Below are 15,657 nucleotides of genomic sequence, written 5' to 3' on the forward strand. Positions count from 1 at the left end.
TCGGACACGACTGAGCGACTGAACTGAACTGAACTGAACTTCAGAAAGTTAGATTTAAAATAAAGTCATAAAACTCTATACAAAGTCTTTCTTATATACAGAATCTACCCTGAACTCAAAACAAGAAGTAAGGAAGTTAGAGGACTGTTGCATGAAATGATGAAATCAGTTACACAGAGGCACAGGATGAGGGGCCTCTGGAGGGGGAGTAAAAAGGGCAGAGGATGAGATGGTTAGATATCATCACCACCTCAATGGACATGAATTTGAGCAAACTCAGAGATAGTGAAGGACAGGGGAGCCTGGTGTGCTGCAGTTCATGGGGTCACAAAGAGTCGGACATGACTTAGCGACTGAACAGAACAACAAAGTACAATACTAGAAGTAGAACGAGATGCCAGGAGTCATGCAGCAGAATTAACCTTGGGTTATACAGTGTCTGACTAAGGTTAACGTTTAACACATGGAGAAGGCAATGGTACTGCACTCCAGTACTCTTGCCTGGAAAATCCCATGGATGGAGGAGCCTGGTAGGCTGCAGTCCATGGGGTCACGAAGAGTCAGATACCACTGAGCGACTTCACTTTCACTTTTCACTTTCATGCATTGGAGAAGGTAATGGCAAGCCACTCCAGTGTTCTTGCCTGGAGAATCCCAGGGATGGGGGAGCCTGGTGGGCTGCCCTCTATGGGGTCGCACAGAGTAGGACACAACTGAAGTGACTTAGCAGCAGCAATGTTTAATACAAGGTTCAAGAATATCTGAAATTGAAAGCTAGCAAACAGTAAGGCAAGGAGTTGATCCTCTCTACCTTCCCACTAAACTATCTGGAGACCCATTTGCAACAAACTTCCCTTCAGTTCTTTTATTCCCTTCATCTCCAAAGTAATGGATAAAAAGAGTTGTAAGAATGAGCTTGTCTACATTGGCTGGGGTGTTATGGGGAAATGGGTGCTCTGAACAAACTATGAGCACATGAGAGCTAATTTTCAACCTCTGCATGTAAATTGCATGCATATTCAGTTGCAACTGACTCTGTGATCCCCTGCACTGTAGACCACCGGGTTCCTCTGTCCATGGGATTTTCCAGGTAAGAGTATTGGAGTGGATTGTTATTCCCTTCTCCAGGCATCTTCCTGACCCAGCGATGGAACCCAGGGATCTCCCGCATTGGCAGGCAGACTCTTATCACTGAGCCACCTGGGAAGCCCCATGTGAAGTAGCCTCGTGGTTTTATTTCTTCCTTTCCCCAGAATTGGAAAGATACACTAGGTGTCCTCCTTGCTTCATACTCTCTCATATTCATACCACAACCTCTAAGAATGTTTAGAATTCTACATGCTTTTGAGGCTCATGGTATAAAACTATATAACCTTTCCTTTTTCTTTGTTTTAGCCACTGACGTTTAACTCTTTCTGCATTAATTTGAAAAAACAAAACAAAAAACAAATAGCACTTAACTGACAATCTTTCATTTCTCACTGGTCTCTTCTGCTATTTGGAGTGACTTCTGTTTTACCCATATCCTGATCCTCAATTTCTTGACATTTTTATCTATACTCAGTATTTGCCCCATTCCAGTTCAGCCCTTTACTCCCATAACACCATCCTGAAGCTTATGCCTTAGATCTTTGCTTCTTTTTTTTTTTTTTCTCCTTTTTTGGTTCTTATAACTTTATTGGACAATCAGCAGTTAGTTCTAATTTACATTAACTGTAGATTTTGAAAAATGGTGATGAGTAGGTAACCAATGAATAGAGCTTGTTTGGTAATTCTTCATCTTCATCTTCAGACAACCTTGCATGGATATGGTATGAGACATTCCTTATTCCTTTAGCCCAGACAGCTTTGTGGAGCCTGGGGTCAATGCTTAGATCTGGGGTTCCAATCTCTTTCATGGCAAATTTCCAGATTTCTTTGAGTGCCTGAGGAGCACACTTCTTGAAGCCCACTCAATGATGCACTTGTGAATGTTGATAGTGTATTCTCTGGTCAACACTTCATTGATGGCAGACTGACCATTCTTGTCACCACTTCTAGCTGTGGGAGCCATCCTGCCAGGTCAGGGCTGGAAAGGAAGAGTGCAAGGGATTGTGGGAGGGTCTTCTCTACTCCTGATATCATATAGACAGAATCACAGAGATGATCACAACCTTCTAGCCTTCCATACTTCCAAATACAATCAAATTTATTTCCCTTCATTCCTAGCATCACTATCCATTGCTCTTTCATCCCATCCTCATCCCTTTTCTGGATTATCGCTTCCAGCTCTTACCTGATCTTTTTGTAATTCATTCCTGTCTGTTCCCTGTTTTCAGTCTTCCCTCTTTAGAAAATACAAATTAGATCATTGACCTTAGGATATTGTCCAAACTGTTAATGTACGTCCTTTGTTGGAGCCCATTTATTTTTTCCCAGTTTAGCTCTCATTCCAACTTCAACTCACTTCAACAATATCACTCCATATACCTCTCTCCATTTCAATAAGATTGAAATTCACTGAGTTCTCCCCAAATTCCATACAATCTTACCTCCAAGTCTTCACATATATTATTTTCTGCCTGAAATATCACTCTCACATCTACCTGTAGGTTTCACTCCCACTGTACTCTTTGTCTAGTTCTTTACTATACATTTGTAGGTCCTACCTTAAATTTTACTTTCTTTATAAAGTTTTCCCTAAATTTCCCCTGGACCAGGCAGCCCACCCTGGATTTTGTGCACCAGTTTCCATGTTGCTAAACCTTTCTCTGCTTCCCAATTGGATAATTTGTTATACTTTCTGATCACTGTTATTCTTTGTAAGTTCTTTGATCAATACATATTTTGATACGTTGAGTTAGACTTTTCTACACACCTCTTTTCTTCTTTTTGCCACTGTCTTTTTATTCTTAACTATTAAAAAAAACTTTTTATTTTATTTTATATTGGGATATTTAGCTGATTAACAATGTGGTGATATTTTCAGGTGAATAGTGAAGGGATTCAGCCATACATAATACAGGTATTCGTTCTCCCCCAAACTCCACTCCCATCCAGTTTGCCAAAAGACACTGAGAAGAGTCCCCTGTGCTATATGTGCGTGCATGCATACTAAGTCACATCAGTTGTGTCTGACTCTGTGTGACCCTATGGACTGTAGCCCACCAGCCTTCTCTGCCCATGGGATTCTCCAGGCAAGAATACTGGAGCGGGTTGTCATTCCCTTCTCCAGGAGATCTACCTGATCCAGTGATCAAACCCGCATCTCCTGAGGCTCCTGCAATGCAGGCAGATTCTTTACTGCTGAGCCACTAGGAAGCCCCCTGTGCTGTACAGTAGGTTCTAATTGGTTATCCATTTTAAATGTAGCAGTGTGTACATGTCCATCTCAAACTCTGTAACTACTCCTTTCCCTTACTTCCCCCTGACTCACTAAGGTTCACTAAGCACCTCTTTTCTTTACTGTTTATATGAAATGGTCTGAGGAATAAGACTACAATATATTTCAGAAATATTTCCCCATTTAGGCTGATATTATCTCTTTTCTTGTTTCTTTTCTTGGCCACACTGTGAGGCTTGCAGGATCTTAGTTCCCCTACCAGGGACTGAATCAGGGCCCTTGGCAGTGAAAGCGCAGAGTCCTAACCACTGGATCACTAGGGAATTCCCTAATGTTTCTTTTCTTGATGAAAAATATATACACTGTAAGAAGATGTGCTTTAAGGAAATGGGAACCCAAGACTCACTGACAATTATGGGATCTTAATATTTGTTTCTTAAGTCTCCCTTGGTAGTACTTCCATTAATGTACTAAGCTAAGCTGGACCTATATTAATGAAAACTTAACATTTATTAATTGAATACTGGAGTGAGTCGCAATTTCCTTCTTCAGGGTATCTTCCTGACCCAGGTATGAAACTGTGTCTCTTGTATCTCCTGCACTGGCAGGCTGATTCCTTACCAACTGTGCCACCTGGTAAGCCTGAACACATATACTAATCACCATGGCACTTTGCATGCATTTACTCGTTTGCTTCTTCATACCTTTCTAAACCTTTCTTAAGCCTTTCTAGTGTAGGCATTACTTCTATTATCACAGTCTAAGAAATAAGGGAACCAAAGCAGGTAGAGCTTCAGTGACTCGTCTAAGGTTTATTACATCTCCACGTGGGAAGATGCAAGTGCACATCTGGTAGTTAGGTACCAACGTTTGAACAAAACAAATGCTTTAGTGAAAGCACACTCGGTATAAGGAAGAAACAGTGTGATGTCAAGAAATCAACATTTGAAATAGAAGCAAGGCCCTTATTTACTGTTTCTCTGACTACTTTCTGTTTTTGAATCTATTTATTTATGAATAACTACCTGTCCTGTTGGACACAACTAGATATTTTCATTTTATATTGATATTCACGATAAAAACATAGTATGCTTGATCTAGGCCATGAAAACTGAAGGTGTTGCTTGCCACGCTCATTATCTGCTAAAAGGTAACCAAGTGTCTTGTGGAAAATACACTTAATGAGGAAATATCATATGGTCTACCACGGCAACAAAATCAAGCCGCTTACCAAGAGCAAGTTCAAGAATTATGGCTTGTATATTCCCAAAGCCTTAATTAAGTGCCCTTTCCTTTAAATTCCCTGAAGTGTAGTCTATTTCAGTAATAGCTACAAATATCTTTGGCACAAGAATGCCTTCTTTGCACATATGCAAAGAGAATGAGCATGACAAAGAATAGTAAAATTGATTTCTCTAAATTCTGCGCTATAAGGCTAATTTCTCTATATTTTATAATAACCTATGTGGGGAAAGAATCTGAAAAATAGTTGATATATGTATATATATCACTGATTCACTTTACCATATATCTGAAACTAACACAAACTGGTAAATCAATTGTGTGCTTCGTCGCTCAGCCATGTCCGACTTCTTTGTGACCCCATGGACTGTGGCCTGCCAGGCTCCTCTGTGCATGGGGAATCCTGGCGTGGATTGCCATGCCTTCCTCCAGGGAAATCAACTATACTCCAATATAAAATAAAAATTGAAAATTAATAAACTAAGTTCACATAGCCAGGAATGAAACTCATGTGAGGGAGGGTTCCACAGTCCATACTGAGATTTGAAGGATAAGGTGGCAGGCTGGGAAGAAGAAATAAGAAATGGCAACAGAGGTGATGCATTTCCCATTATAGACAAGGATAGTTCTCTGCATGACCCTTCTTTCCTTCCTCCTTCCTTTCCTCCCTCATTTTCTTCTTTCCTTCCTTCCTTCACTTTATAGTAGGGATTCAGGTATATGAATTCAGGGAAGAAACATGTATTTTACTTAAAGAAAGATACAAACTCTGTTAGAAGTGCTGGACCGCACCACTTTAGACAGCAAATTTGAAAATCATCTACTCAGCCCAATCTGTTTATTTAAAAATAAGCACACAAAGAAATAAACTATGTGAAAGATTATTATCCATTTTATGTTAATACTTTGGGTAATCATGAAGCCGCATTGTGTAAGAAATGTAGAATAAAAAACAAATCCAAGTTTTACTAACTTCTCTTTGTATGAATGCTGGTAATTTCCTTATTTTCTGGAATTTACATTTCTCCTCCACAAATTGAGGACACTGATACCTCTCCTATTTCACAAAGATTGAGGATCAAATTTGAGAAGGCACTTTGTAAATGCTAAAGGATTATGAACATGTTTGTAATTATAATGATGTGTTGTCTATTGTTTTCCCAGCTAAGCCTTAGTAGTACTTGCAATTACTAAATCAGTATTCATGTAGATTATATCATTCAGAAGGCTCCAGAGATATCTTAATGAGATTATATAAAAGCAAATATTTTATCCAGTATTGAAATGCATCACTTTTGAAAGTTAATGGATCAATTGCCTAATAGGAACAATAACTGTAATGGTTTACAACAGAAAGTGGAAATATCTCTTTCAACTGACATTCTACAGGGAGTTAGGTGGGAGGGAATCAATTATTCAGAGTGGGTAACAGTGCTCAGAATTGTAAAATGTGCCCTGGAATCTTAAATAAGTTCAAGTAGACAGATGTTCAAAGTTGCACTCATCAAGACTAAGAGAAATGCTTTTCCTACTCGTATTTTAAACTTTAAACTTAAAAAAAAAAAAATTTGAATTCTTCATCTTAAAGTTTTTTATTTCCTCCAGAATAAATTGCCTAAAATTGTCACTTAGCATCTCTGAAATTAAGTCATTTATAGTTATTTTCTTTTCTAATCCATTACTGAAACACTTTTACAGAAAACAGATCTATATGATTTAAAATATTTATTTATATTTTTCCATTCTCCCTCAGAGACTTTTTCCAGGAGTACAATTCTTATGAAAAGAATTCCTGAAAAAAGATACTTTTTTTCAATTCTGCAGTCAAACTTTACAGGAAACCCTGATTACCATGTATATTTCTTTGAGAGTCACCAATGCATATTAGCATATTAAAAGTTTTGTATCTTTTTTGTTGTTAGGGAAATGTACTTATTTGTTTAAGTCAGTGTTCCTTTTTCAATTTCTTTGGCCATTGGTGAAGCAAAGAGGCTTCCCCAGTGGCTCAGTGGTAAAGAATCTGCCTGCCAAACAGGAGATGTGGGTTTGATTTTTGGGTTGGGAAGATCCCCTGGAGAAGGAGATGGCAACCCATTCCAGTATTCTTCCCTGGAGAATCCCATGGACAGAGAAGCCTAGTGGGCTAAAGTCCATGGGATCCCAAAGACTAGGACACAACTTAACAACTAAACAGCAACAACAAAAAGCAAAAGATCCTCTGTAGTGAGGTTGCCTAAGCTGAATCCCAGGCCCATCATTTCCCCATCTGAATCAAAAACTCCTCATCTATAAAATGTGAATAATAAGATATATAGATCACAGATTTTTATAAGGATTACCTGAGGTGACATCTGTAAACTGCTTAGAACTTTGCCTGACATGACTATGCAAGAGTTTATTAAAAATAGTATAAACTTTTCTTTCATGCCCTATTGTTTTTTTTTTTTTCAGATCCCTGCTACTTGAGAGATTATATAACTATGGGGATGGAGCAAGTGGTATGGAATCTAATTTTAATAGCCCCCAAACTTGTAGGCTCCTTGAGGCTCCCTGGTGGCTCAGTGATAAAGAATCTGCCTGCCAATGCAGGAGACACAAGAGATGCAGCTTTGATCCCTGATCTGGGAGGATCCCCTGAAGAAGGAAATCGCAAGCCATTAATGTATGCTTGCCGGGGAAATTCCATGGACAAAGGAGCCTGGCATGCTACAGTCCCTGGGATTGCAAAGAGCTAAACAGCAACAACAAATTCTTGGAGGCTTCTTGGGGCTCAGAGACGTTGAATAATTTATTCAAGACATTGTGGTGGAGATTCAAATCCAGACAATTTTTAGTCCTTTTATTAAACCACTGCAGTAAATGTCTCTCTGAGGGATAAACAGCAGATTCTTGTTTTATGTAAAGCTTCTCCTAGAAATGTTTGTTTTAAGTAAACCTTTATTTTCTAACGCACATAAAGGGGGAAATAGAAAAAGGAGAATTTTTCTGTCCTTTGAAAACTGATTCAATTCCTCAACAAATTTGATTGTCTTTGTCACTTAAGTAAAAGATGAGGATCAAAATATAAAGATGTAAAGGAATGAAAAGGTTTCAACCAATATCTATCCAAATCCTAACCAAAACTAAAAAAAAAAAAAGACTTAGGAATATGACAAATTGAGATGGGATGGTGTGAGAAAGAGGAGAAAGTGCCTAAAACTAATTTTATGATGTTTTAGTTAGCAAGAAAGGAAAAACAAGTGTAAATGAATGTCCGGGTTTCTTTTCATGCCCTTTTTTGCAGTTTAAAAATGATCAGAGAAATGTATTTACCATTTCAAGTCACTTGGCTCCTTCTGGTTAAATTTCTGTGATACCCCCAATTTTCAACCTTGCTGCTTATGATTCTTTTTGATCAATGCATTAAGAAAATCTGGTGACATTATTAAAAAGAAAAATGCCTGGAGTTCTCCTTATTAAAATGACATGGTTAGTCAATCTTGTAAGCATTCCTACTTGGTTTCCTTGGATAATGTATATTAAATATTTGTTTTTTACTTAGAATTGGGCTGAAGTGATAAACAGCCATGTACTATATTTTATCAATCCTGTTCCAACATTCTTTATAAACTTGCAGAGGATTTGTATTTAAGACTTGGAGGAAAAATAATTAGCATATAAAATAATTACAGTAAAATAGTTTGAAAAATCCAATCAAATACCAACATGTGTGGTGGATCACTAAGAAGGAGAGAAATGTGGGCTGATTGCATTGATAAAGGGTATCTCTCATTTTGTAAATCAAGGGTGAGGAGAACTAGGGCTTGAATTAAGTATCATGATGCGATGGGTACATTTGAATTTGGGCAAATTATGGAGGTCATCTAAGGATGGTCCCAGGGGTGTGTAACATGATGGGCTACCTCCCTGTCAGTACTTTGTCCCCTAGAATGTTGAGGTGGGGGCCTCCCGTCAGATGATGTGTAGTGGGCTGGCTTCCTTTAAAGAGTAGAGGGATAAACCCAGTCAGCTGCTACGTTGCTGTTCTTGTAAGATGTCCCTCTTATTCCATAATCTGCCTTTCCTATGCATGTTCTGTACTCCACCAGTATTTCCCAAATTGAGTTATCAAAAGCATGTGTATTAGACACATTAATGCATATTATGCAAAAATAATTAGCCTAGATGTTAAATTTTATCCTGTGTCAAGTTTCTTGATCTTAGGAACATGCTTTTTCATTGAAAAAAATGCTGTAGGATTGAGTGGTCTAAGAAAACTTTAAGAAATGCCTAAGAAAATTATTTCAAAGGATCTAACAATAGGGAAATTTTACAAATCAAGAGTTTTTGAGTTTTATTATTCAATAGGCACAAATAAAAGCACTTCAAGTCAGTGTTCTGCATATATCATCTGTGTGACACTGAATTACTTCATACTCATAAAGGATGAATGTATTTGTCAAATTTAATCTAAAAATTTGGCATTCTAGATATGTGCTTATTTCTCTAAACTTTGCATATACCAAATAGATAATTCTTAAGATACAGGAGAGAAAAAAATTAGAAAAATTGACTATCATTTATGTGGTACTTTGATGATCAATTGTATTAGTGGTTAATCCAGTTAGTGTAAGTATGCTTTATTATGCAAAGAGAAGTTTGGTTCTATGTGGTTTTTCTGCCTTTGGGGAAAAAAAAAGTCTATTCAATTTCTACAGAGAATTATTCCAATAAATGGAGATAGTATTGCATAGTATAAACACTAGATCTGGGGAAAGAAGAAATGAAACATTATTCTAGTTTTCCTTCTAATTTGGTATGTGATTGTGGGCAAAATTTCAACGTAGTAGCAATGTAGTACAGAAGCTTGAAGCATAAACTCTGGAACTCGATGACCTAAGTTGGAAGCACAGTTCTGCCAGTGATGAGCTCTACCATTCTGACAAGTTTTATCACCTCTCCCTGTCCAGTCTCTTGATCTGTTGAAGGGATATTATAAGTACTCACCTCATAGAACAATTATCTGTTTAAATTATTAATTAGTCTGAACTTCAGTATCTTCAACTGATGGAATTGGACTAGATGATCCTCAATACACTTTGTTGCTAACATCCTAGAGTTTTGTGTACTAGATCATCCACAAAGAAATAGATACGTATCTGCCTTCATGCCCATGAAGAAGCTATACAAAACACTAAGAAATATACTAAACCTATATTCAAGGAGATGGGATAGGATCAGTTCAGTTCACTTCTGTCGCTCAGTCGTGTCCAACACTTTGTGACCCCATGAATCGCAGCACGCCAGGCCTCTCTGTCCATCACCAACTCCCGGAGTTCACTCAAACTCATGTCCATCGAGTCGGTGATGCCATCCAGCCATCTCATCCTCTGTCGTCCCCTTCTCCTCCTGCCCCCAATCCCTCCCAGCATGAGAGTCTTTTCCAATGAGTCAACTCTTCGCATGAGGTGGCCAAAGTATTGCAGTTTCAGCTTTAGCATCAGTCCTTCCAAAGAACACCCAGGACTGATCTCCTTCAGAATGGACTAGTTGGATCTCCTTGTAGTCCAAGGGACTCCCAAGAATCTTCAACACCACAGTTCAAAAGCATCAATTCTTTGGTACTCAGCTTTCTTCACAGTCCAACTCTCACATCCATACATGGCCACTGGAGAAACCATAGCCTTGATTAGATGGACCTTTGTTGGCAAAGTAATGTCTCTGCTTTTGAAAATGCTATCTAGGTTGGTCATAACTTTCCTTCCAAGGAGTAAGCATCTTTTAATTTCATGGCTGCAATCACCATCTGCAGTGATTTTGGAGCCCCCCAAAATAAAGTCTGACACTGTTTCCACTGTTTCCCCATCTATTTGCCATGAGTTTTCTGAATGTTGAGCTTTAACCCAACTTTTTCACTATCCTCTTTCACTTTCAACAAGAGGCTCTTTAGTTCCTCTTCACTTTCTGCCTTAAGGGTGGTGTCATCTGCATATCTGAGGTTATTGATATTTTTCCTGGCAATCTTGATTCCAGCTTTTGCTTCTTCCAGCCCAGCATTTCTCATGATGTGCTCTGAATAGAAGTTAAATAAGCAGGGTAACAATATACAGCCTTGATGTACTCCTTTTCCTATTTGGAACCAGTCGGTTGTTCTATGTCCAGTTCTAACTACTGCTTCCTGACCTGCATATAGGTTTCTCAAGAGGCAGGTCAGGTGGTCTGGTATTAGTATCTCTTTCAGAATTTTCCACAGTTTATAGTGATCCACACAGTCAAAGGCTTTGGCATAGTCAATAAAGTAGAAATAGATGTTTTTCTGGAACTCTCTTGCTTTCTTCGATGATCCAGCGGATGTTGGCCATTTGATCTTTGGTTCCTCTGCCTTTTCTAAAACCAACTTAAACATCTGGAAGTTCACAGTTCACATATTGCTGAAGCCTGGCTTAGAGAATTTTGAACATTACTTTACTAGCACGTGAGATGAGTGCAGTTGTGCGGTAGTTTGAGCATTCTTTGGGACTGGAATGAAAACTGACCTTTTCCAGTCCTGTGGCCACTGCTGAGTTTTCCAAATTTGCTGGCGTATTGAGTGCAGCACTTTCACATCATCATTACATTTCAGGATTTGAAATAGCTCAACTGGAATTCCATCACCTCCACTAGCTTTGTTATTAGTGATGCTTTCTAAGGCTCACTTGACTTCACATTCCAGGATGTCTGGCTCTAGGTCAGTGATCACACCATCGTGATTATCTAGGTCATGATGATCTTTTTTATACAGTTCTTCTGTGTATTCTTGCCACCTCTTCTTAATCTTTTCTGCTTCTGTTAGGTCCATTTCTGTCAGTTATCGAGCCCATCTTTGCATGAAATGTTCCCTTGGTATCTCTAATTTTCTTGAGGAGATCTTGAGTCTTTCCCATTCTGTTGTTTTCTTCTATTTCTTTGCATTGATCACTGAGGAAGTCTTTCTTATCTCTCCTTGTCATTCTTTGGAACTCTGCATTCAGATGGTTATATCTTTCCTTTTCTCCTTTGCTTTTCGCTTCTCTTCTTTTCACAGCTGTTTGTATGGCCTCCCCAGACTGCCATTTTGCTTTTTTGCATTTCTTTTCCATTGGATGGTCTTTATCCCTGTCTCCTGTACAATGTCACGAACCTCATTCCATAGTTCATCAGGCACTCTATCTATCAGATCTAGTCCCTTAAATCTATATTTCACTTCCACTGTATAATCCTATTCCATCTTCTTCTTTTTTTTCTCCCCTTCCTTTTTTTGGGGATGGGCAGAACTATTTCTCTTTTAACAGTCATGCCACCTTACTCACATAGGAAATTATGTGAGTAATGCATAATGCATTACTCACAATGCAAAATTATTTGATTATTGAGAAAATAAAGTCCTCTTTTTGCAGCATAGAACCTGCTTGCCTTGATCTAGTTAAATGACAATTATGAATAATCTATTCATCAGTATTCAATGCAAATAAATCTATTTGCAAGGATTTCCATCAGAAGGAGGAAAAAAATCTTTTGGGAACTTACAGCTTGATGGAGGATTCTAGGCAGCCTGAGCTCTCCACATAGGTTTAGCACAGGATCCTGTACTGTGCCTGGAAAGATGAGTCGGATTCAAAGGTGGAAGGGCACTATGGGATTAAGACTGGAATGACATCATGAAGAAAGCTAGGAAGGAATGTGCAAGATTTTTTCCAGGTATCATAGATTGGCCAGGCTAATTTCTTAAACCTCAACATTATTGATAGCTGAGACTGGATGATCCTTGTAGTGGGGCTTCCTAGCTGGCACTAGAGCTAAAGAACCCACCTGCTAAATCAGGAGACATAAGAGATGCTGTTTCGAGTGGGGAAGATCTCCTGGAGGAGGGCAGGGCAGCCCACTCCAGGATTCTTGCCTGGAGAATCCCATGGACAGAGAAGCCTGACAGGCTACAGTCTATAGCGTCACACAGAGTTGGACACGACTGCAGTGACTTAGCACACACACGGGATCCTTGTAGTGTGGGATCTTCTGTGCACTGAAAGATATTTAGCAGCATCCACATGCCAGTCTCCTTCCCCCACTTGTGACTATCAAAAATATCTCCTAAGAATGACAAATATGATTTAAGGGGGCAAAATGACTCCTGATTAAGAATCCATGTCCCACAGGTATTTGTGTTGTGTTCAGTCACTTAGTCATGTCCAACTCTTTGCGACCCCATGGACTGCAGCATGCCAGACTTCCCTGTCCTTCACCATCTTCCAGAGCTTGCTCAGACTCATGTCCATTGAGTCAGTGATGCCATCCAACCATCTTTTCCTTTGCTACAGGTATAGGGTTCCATAATCCAGTGGGTGGTAATTTTGTTTCAAGGGACAAACAGCGGATAGTCTTGAATCCTTGAAGGAAAATGCTAGCTTTTCCTTCAAGAAAAAAATGAAATGAGTAAAAAAGGAAGTGTTCTTTTACAATGGCTGTATATATAAGTAAGTTCAATTGTGGTCTATATAACATAGAAGAGGGACCATATAGAGATGAATTATATGTCATCACACTATCATGACTCCCCCTTTTATTAATACAAGATAAAGACTTCCCTTGGTGGTCCAGTTGTTGGAAATTTGCCTGACAACGCAGGGGACACAGGTTCAATCCCTTGTCTGGGAAGATTCCACATGTCTCAGGGCAAGTAAGCCTGTGTGCCACAACTGCAGAAGCCCACGTGCTGAGAGCCTGTGCTCTGCAGCAAAAGAAGCCCCTGCAGTGAGAAGCCCAAGCACCGCAACTAACGAGTGGCTCCTGCTCACTGCAACTAGAAAAAGTCCTTCCATAGCAACAGAGACCCAGCACAGCCAAACATAAATAAATAAGTAAAATTTAAAAAAAAAAAAAAAGGTAAGGTGAAATTGACCACTTGCTACCATTAGGAAAAAAAATTAGTTTTAAGATGATTCAAAGTAAAGTCACAACTTACCAATGCTTCAGAATAACTGGAGGAAATTATTGAATTCATCTTTGGACACAAGGAGAAAGACTAAATATGATCTGCACCTTTGATGCCCTTCCCTTCATTTTTTCCTCTGCAATCTTAAGTATCTGTCTTGCCCCTGAACTTGGAGAGCTTGGAACTAGGCAACTCATCAATACATCCATGGCTTGAGGCCAGTAGGTCTCAATGACTGGTATTCTCAGTTAAGAAAAGTGAAAGGGCAAGAGGGCATAAACATTAATTTTGGGGGAAGGTGAAAAGTCAATATATTTTGCTGAGGTCTTCGGCCAGTGTCAAGCTATCAAAAAATGCTTTTAGTTTAACTTTTGGTCTGTCAAACTGAGAATAAAACATGATCATGGTCATAAAGACTTTGCTGGTATATTTAAGAAATAAGAAACATGGGGAAAGGTTATTAGATGGTAAAAGCATGTTTGATTTTCTTTTTTAAAATGAGATGAAAGAGAAAGAAGACTGATGCTGTACATGGGAATGATGTGAGAGAAGAATAGTAATTTCCAGTTTTATGGGGATCTGTTGCAGTGCTGTTAATTTCCATCTTTAGAAAACCTTAATGCAGAATCTAAGGAGAAATCTATATTACCACATAGAAAATGTGACTCTGAATTGTATGCGAAAACAAGAGAAATCCTATCTCTCAGATAAAACTTTGTATTTACACGCGTGCGCACATTCACATGCCAATTAGGTGACTGAGAGATTACTACAATCCTGGCAGGGACTGCCACGTGAATGGTTTTGAGTCATGTTCATTGCTCCTATTCAGGTCACTATCTATAATTCAGGCTTATTCAAAAACACTCCACTTTGTCAGTTTCCAGTGTGCTATTTTTAGTGATAAAGAGTTGCTGTTAGGGAGAAAGATATATGGTTCTCCCTCTTTTGTTAAAAGAGACCTCTTCTGCAGCAGAAATACTTATGTATCTTTCACTTGTTCTCTAGCATTTACTTACACTTTGACATAGAAAGCTTGAGGTCTTTTGTGGCAAATTATTCATCCTTTGCATTTTGGTTGTTAAGATGACTAGATGCTATTCTGTTATTATTATTTTAAATGAAAGGATGTCTTAAAATTCCTTGCTATTTTAGGCAGATCATTCAAATCTTTTGAAAGACATTAGTATATCATTTCCCAGGAAGCTAAGTTTATTGAATTTTTCAAATACTCTGCTTAGCTTGGCTGTCATCACACCATCAGTTGTGAGGTATATAAATAACCTCACTTTAACATGTGAGAAATAATAAAAAAGACTCCTTCTGGATATTAAGATGCAAAATTAAACTCCAGGTGCTTTTCAGAGTTATTTGGGACATTTTGCAGTTGTCAATATGTAAATCCTGTCACTCAGGGCAGGGATCTATTGCCAAGGGGAAACAAAAGCTTCACCATTTGACAAGTTGGCAGTTGTTACAGTTTGTAGAAAAGAAAAAAAGAAAAAAACACCTTAGAGACAGGTATTGGAAGACGGTCATTCACAAGGGATTGGTTAACTGGCTTGGAAATAAATTAATTACTCTTCTTTCTGTTTCAGAGACATTTGTTTGTGCATAAAGAGTGTGGTCTTTTAGGTACATTGATCCTAGAACTTTGGCCTAAGTATGTCCCTTAAATATGTAAATTTATTACGTTCAAGCATTTTCCTAGTTCATAACTAAGATTCTGATTAGCCAGTTCCACTGTGTGGGGGATTTTCCGTATTCTAGCAAGCAATTCTCTGACACCAGCTGGTACCCTACGATTCAACTCAATCCTGACACTATTACCTGGAGAGAGTGTCAGGTCCCACAGATTAAGGACTCAGGGCTACAAGACTGCCTCCACTTCAGATGCCAATCGCAAATCCAAGCTGTTGTCTGTACTTCTGATTGACCGGCTATCAATCAGATGTTCCCATGACCCCATCCTTGGGTTTAGTGGTTCAGTTGTGTCCGACTCTGTGACCCCATGGACTATAGCCCAGCAGGCTCCTCTGTCCATGGTATTTTCCAGGCAAGAATACTGGAGCTGGCTGCCTTTTCCTACTCCAGAGAATCTTCCCCACCCAGGGACTGAGACGACATCTGTTTTGTCTCCTACACTGGCAGTCGAATTCGTTACCAC

General features: G+C 38.9%; 1 pseudogene; it reads right to left on the minus strand.

Annotated features, from left to right (window-relative positions):
* Positions 1 to 1,704: 1,704 nt before the first annotated feature.
* LOC104980341 lies at positions 1,705 to 2,053 on the minus strand (annotated as a pseudogene).
* Positions 2,054 to 15,657: the final 13,604 nt, after the last annotated feature.

Source organism: Bison bison, unplaced genomic scaffold, assembly GCF_000754665.1.
Source record: "Bison bison bison isolate TAMUID 2011002044 unplaced genomic scaffold, Bison_UMD1.0 scf7180017864498, whole genome shotgun sequence".
NCBI lineage: Eukaryota > Metazoa > Chordata > Mammalia > Artiodactyla > Bovidae > Bison > Bison bison.